The 6,364-nt window shown below is 37.9% G+C and overlaps 1 pseudogene; it reads right to left on the reverse strand.

The window, feature by feature from the left end:
- Window positions 1–5,170: 5,170 nt before the first annotated feature.
- On the reverse strand, window positions 5,171–5,450 carry LOC110302754 (annotated as a pseudogene).
- Between the last annotated feature and the right edge of the window lie 914 nt (window positions 5,451–6,364).

The following is a 6,364-nucleotide window of genomic DNA, read 5'->3' on the forward strand; positions in this document are numbered from 1 at the left end:
GGATTTCAACTGGTTTTTCTACCTGACTGTGGTGATCTGAGGCATGCTATTTAAAACTTCTAGACCTTGTTTTGCTTTCATATAAAAAGTGGATCTGAAGAGTAATATGTAAATGATTGTTAAGTAGGTTTAATAAAATCATAAATCAAGATAATTAATCATTTGCCAGTCTTCTACTAGGCATTGGGTGCTCAGTAGGAATATTCTTATAAAAAGCAAATAGAACTCTCCACTATAAAATATTGAACAATACTACCTAAATTAGGAAGACATGGCTTCCATGTTCCCATATCCCCTCAGTAGAAATTCTCCCATTGGTTTGTTAAAGTTTTCTGGACAATCACACTATCCAGCTACTCTTTGTAGCTGCTTTTCCTCTGACTTAGAAGTGAGTTTAAGAAGACTTTAATTTCAAGTTTGTCCCAATTTCCTTGCTTGATAAATTTTCAGGAGCTGTGTGATGTTTCAGATGTTTCAGTTCATCTCATTGAAAATGTACTATATCATTTCTGGATTCAGCAACTATTACCTTATTTATTTGATTGGAGTATTTCGTTTCCATTTAAAGCTATATTTTTAAGTGGGGAAATATTTTATTAAATATGTTTTTCTGAACCTAAATTGTGTTAATTACCTGAAGTTATTTTAATGAAACAACATAAATGAATGCCATGAATAAATCAATTTATCAAAAGTTTTGGATAGCAGAAATTTGATATTCGGAAGGGGTCTGTGCTCCCATATAACACTCACTACATGGAACTTAGTTTCACATTTCTTCCAACTGCAGGTGGCTGTCCTGGCGTTCATCCTGTTAGTGTCTTCCAGTGTCTTTATACTGCATTCCTTTGTGTGTGTGTGTGTGTGTGTGTGTGTGTGTGTGTGTGTGTATACGTTGTGTGTTGTTTCCCATTGCCTTTTCATTTAGAGCAACAACGCTGATCCATAGTAAATTACCACATTTTGAAACTCTAATTACCTCTGCTAAATTACCTTGTTTCAAAATAAGATATCATCGACAAATATCAATCACAAGGGGTTATATAGCTGGTGGCTAATTTCCCTGCAAAGCCTTAACTTTTTCAAGGGAGTTTGGTGTTCCCACCTTTTCTTTTCATACTGTTCAGATATGTTCTCTGTGCTTCTTTGATGCCTAGGAGAGTCAGATTATTTGACGTTTGCATACTTAGAGTAGTGGCACTGTAAAAGAAAACTTGCTTTGTTGCAACTTTATTCAGTATCTGTACACCTGAGCTAAATCTTTCATATTAAACTGCCTGCAAACATTGAGTAAATTATACACCTAGACACCTCATGTAATATATCGCGTAAAACAGTATAAACTCCTGCTGGTCTTCTATCCATATGAGCTAGAAACGTCCCTGGGAATGCGCTGAGAAGCCACTAGAACTACAGAAGCTTCCATTCTCTACTGAGAGTAGATTTATAGTCACAGAAAAAAAATGCACCATTGACCTAGAAGCTACATAGCAGACACTTTCTTTCTAAAATGACTCAGTTTAGGATTAAGAAAATGTGTCCACGGTAAGAATTGGGTTAAAATAAGATCCTGTGCCCAATCAAAGACAATCCTGCTGACTACTAATTCACTGGTCCATAGTGGGTGTTTCTTTGATTCTGAAAACAGAACAAAACAAAACAAAACAACCTTGTTGTTCCTCTTTATCAACTTTGAGATTTCTCACATTACATGGTATGGACTCCCATTATTCATTGCAATGAATGTTAAATGTTGTATTTCCTTCACAATCCTAATAAAGAAAAATGATATAATAGAGAAAAATTCATTCAAATTTCTATTCAAATGCTTGAGAGCTCACAAAGATAACAACAACAAAACATCAGTACTCATACAGGAAAAAAATTTAGTAATGTATCCTTTTTCATGGTAACAGTATATAGGTTTGTTGTAATATTATCAACTACATAAATAGTGAGCAAGCAAATGTCTGTCCCAATATATGTGTGTAAAACTGATAAGTAAAAGTTAATGCAAATACATCATTAAAGAGTATTTCCATCTGTCTATGACCCTAACTTGTTCTTTCTTGATTGGGTTAAGGAAACCAATAGAAGCTTGGTTTCTTGACTTTTGTAAGTCAGTGGAGGACAGAATTCTCATGAACTCTACGGAGAGAAGGCAGATGTTCTGTTGTTCTCAGGAGTGTGTTATTCTCTTTTGTTTTACAAAAACAGTGCATTTATTGGATTAACTATATGTGACCTCATCAATCTGGAGCAAAGAGCCTGTGGATTTGTAACTAATAGAAAATGCCTGATGATGGTGAGTGAAAAAAGAAAAACAAAGCCATAGCCCTGCTGTCTGTATGCCTAAGAATAATCTGAATACTTATGGAACAGCTGATCCCATTTTTTAGGCAGGGCTGAGGTTTCTTACATCTAACAAGTACCAGGTGATGTTGAAATTCTTAGACTATAACCCAAGTGAACTTTTTCACAGTGGAGTAAGAAAAGGTGCACATAAATTTGAGTGATCATTGAAATGAAAACTTCAAAGAGCTTATGTATCAAATATATCAATTTTGCTCATGACCAGAGCTATCTGCTGAATTCAGCTTTGTAGAAGTCACTCTACTGGTCCTGATTGAGAATCCAGATGTTCCCGATCCTAATCAGTCTTATGTTGTAGCCAGATATATTCTTGATGCCAGACTTCTCATCTCCTTTGTCTTTGGACATTCACTCTTAAATGTTTGTTTGTAAAATCTCTTTTCCTATCTGTAGGACTATATGTAAAATAATTCCTCTGATTCTTTCTATGTTCTTAAGTCAGAATATGTCTTTCTGAGAGCCTCTTTAGTACTGTTTAATAGTGAAGGAGACAGTAGGACTGTTTAGGCATCTGAGAAATGGAGGATCCTAACTTCACTGGGCTGTACTGTATGACCACAGACGACCAAACCATGGGGGGTGGGGAGAGGGTCATTGTAACAAGTATGTCAAGGATACTAACTTTTATTATGTCATGGTAAAAGTCTTCAAAGTCATACACATGGCTGTACTCCATCATCTTTATTACTTTTACTGACCTCAAAAACATCTTCTTCCCTTTTTTTAGCCATTATTTTTTACATATATTTTATTAGATATTTTCTTTATATTTCAAATGGTATCTCCTTTCCTAGTTTTCCCTCCTAAAGCCCCCTATTCCCTCCCCCTGTTCTCCAACCCACCTACTCTCTTTCCCAGTCAAAAACATCATCTTTGAAACATCTTTATAACATCAGTTTCTGACACTTTAAAAGTGCTCCCAACTCTCAGTTCAACCTGATGGATGATATCACATGGAGTTTATCATTAGTTACTAATCTATCTTTATCTTGTTTCTTTCTTTCATTTTTAAACTGTATCTGGGTTTATTAAAGATACTTTTCATAAACAATTATGGTCATTTAGGCAGGACCTGGGAATACAATCAACAATATACAAGAACTTCCAAATTCCTTTCTTGTATAGACTATCAAAATCAGAAAGCCACTATAAAACCCAATGAAGTCTTCATTCAATGCTTTGAAAAGGGGGAAGTAGCTTAGAGTGAGGGTTGACATTTCATATTAAGGATGTTTTTAAACAACTTTTCACAAGTCAACCTTGACTTTCTGGAAATGAAAATGGCAGAATTATCAATCTGAAACTCTACAGTCTTTTATAAATGGAACCAGCACTCTTCTGAAAACACTGGATGAAGTCACTGCAAAGTCCACATCGCCCAATAGACTGGAAAACCAATTTTGGGGGCCAGGTTCCAAGAGGTCTCTGGTTTTAAGGGAATTAAGTCTACATTGATGGTACAAGGGGAAGAGGATATAACAGAAAATTTAGAGTTTTCCCAGACCACAAGGCGTTTTGTGCCATGGTGGCCACCTATGTCAAGACCAGTATGTCTCTCCTGGGAGCCACCAGGAGCCTTTCAAAATTATCTGGCAAAGAGGTGTTCTGTCCTCAATCCAGCTTGGGAAAGATTTTGTTAGTGACACATAATCCCCCACCCCCAACCATGAAGTGTTCTGTGTGCTAACAATATAGCTTTAAAAAAGTAAAACAAAATTCTGCATTTTTATAAAACTTGATAAAAATAGTATTTCATATTGTGTGAGTTCCTTTGTGATTGTGTTACCTCACTCAGGATGATGCCCTCCAGGTCCATCCATTTGCCTAGGAATTTCATAAATTCATTCTTTTTAAGAGCTGAGTAGTACTCCATTGTGTAAATGTACCACATTTTCTGTATCCATTCCTCTGTTGAGGGGCATCTGGGTTCTTTCCAGCTTCTGGCTATTATAAATAAGGCTGCTATGAACATAGTGGAGCATGTGTCCTTCTTACCGGTTGGAACATCTTCTGCATATATGCCCAGGGGTACTCACTGATAAGTGGATATTAGCCCAAAAACTTAGGATACCCAAGATATAAGATACAATTTATTAAACGCATGAAACTCAAGAGGAACGAAGACCAAAGTGTGGACACTGTGCCCCTTCTTAGAATTGGGAACCAAACACCCATGGAAAGAGTTACAGAGATAAAGTTTGGAGCTGTGAGGAAAGGATGGACCATCTAAAGACTGCCATATCCAGAGATCCATCCCATAATCAGCTTCCAAATGCTGACACCATTGCATACACTAGCAAGATTTTGCTGAAAGGACCCAGATATAGCTGTCTCTTGTGAGACAATGCCGGGGCCTAGCAAACACAGTAGTGGATGCTCACAGTCAGCTATTGGATGGATCACAGGACCCCCAATGGAGGAGCTAGAGAAAGTACCCACGGAGCTAAAGGGATCTGCAACCCTATAGGTGGAACAACATTATGAACTAACCAGTATCCCAGAGCTCTTGACTCTAGCTGCATATGTATCAAAAGATGGCCTAGTAGGCCATCACTGGAAAGAGAGGCCCATTGGACTTGCAAACTTTATATGCCCCAGTACAGGGGAACTCCAGGGCCAAATGTAGGGGAGTGGGGGGGCAGTGTATTGGGGACTTTTTGGATAGCATTGGAAATTTAAATGAGGAAAATACCTAATAAAAAAATTAATTCAAAAAATAGTATTTCAAACCCACAAAAAATAGTATTTCAAACAGTACAGTCATCTGAAGTACACAGTTATCAAAAATGCACACATGTCACTTGGCAGCCCCAGTACCTTCGTCTTTCTGTGCCTGGTGTGTTTTGGCATCTCCATTTTTGGCAGGATTGTTCTCATCCTTATCGATGTCTACTTCCCCTCTCTTCTCCTTGGGTACCTTCTCTCCCTTCTTTGCAGGGACATTTTTAGACTTGGGCTCAAGCTTTGTAGGAGCAGATTTAGCAGACAACCTTGCAGATAGATCTTCTCTGTGGCTCATTCTTCACCTTGACTTTGTCTCCTTTAGAGTCGCCTTCAGCCTTTCTTTTGAGCAGGGGACATCAGCACTGAACACGGGTATTCAAAGGCAGATTTAGACTTTCTGGGGTTTGTTCTTGATGCTTCTTCCATCTTGTTTCTTTCTTAGAGAGAAAATGTAAACTCTCTAAGTAGGAGCTTATACCCAGGAATCGTCTGTCATAGCATACTGCAAAGTTCTACTTACACAAGTCTCTGGGATCCTAAGTTTGTTATGAGCCATCAGAACTGTTATTCTGAAATAAATACATATGCTCTGTAAGATTACTGGCACTAGGTGCCCACAACAGCTTCACGGTACTCCTCACAGCATTCTCTCCATCAGTTGCTCCTATTACTTTTCATTTTAGGTGTAAATTGACTTGAAGTAGAGAGGAGTGTCATAGCTAGTCCAGACGTGTCTAAAATCACAATGATAATTAGTCCTGAGTTTCTGACCATGAAACTTACTTCCGCAGCCTGAGAGATTAGGTAAATTTAGGAGTAAAGCAACAATTCAATGTCTTTTTTACAATGGTTTCAAGTTGATCTGAGATTTAACAATGAGGAAGTGCAGTTAGACCTGTATCTCTACTATACTTTTTATATTTGTTTGTTTGTGTTTGTGGATATTAGCTGAAAAGTTCAGAATACTCAAGATAAAATTTGCAGACCACATGAAGCTCGAGAAGAAGGAAGACTGAAGTGTGGATACTTTAGTCCTTCTTAGGAGGGAGAACAAAATACCAGTGTGGAACAATACAGAGACAAAGTGTGGAGCAGAGATTGAAGGAATGACCATCCAGAGACTGCCCCATCTGGGGATCCATCCCATATACAGTAACCAAACCCATACACTACTGTGGATGCCAACAAGAACTTGCTGACAGGAGCCTGATATAGCTGTCTCCTGAGAGGCTCTGCCAGTGCTTGACAAATACAAAGGGAGATGCTC

This window comes from Mus caroli, chromosome 10, assembly GCF_900094665.2.
Source record: "Mus caroli chromosome 10, CAROLI_EIJ_v1.1, whole genome shotgun sequence".
Taxonomy (NCBI): Eukaryota; Metazoa; Chordata; class Mammalia; order Rodentia; family Muridae; genus Mus; species Mus caroli.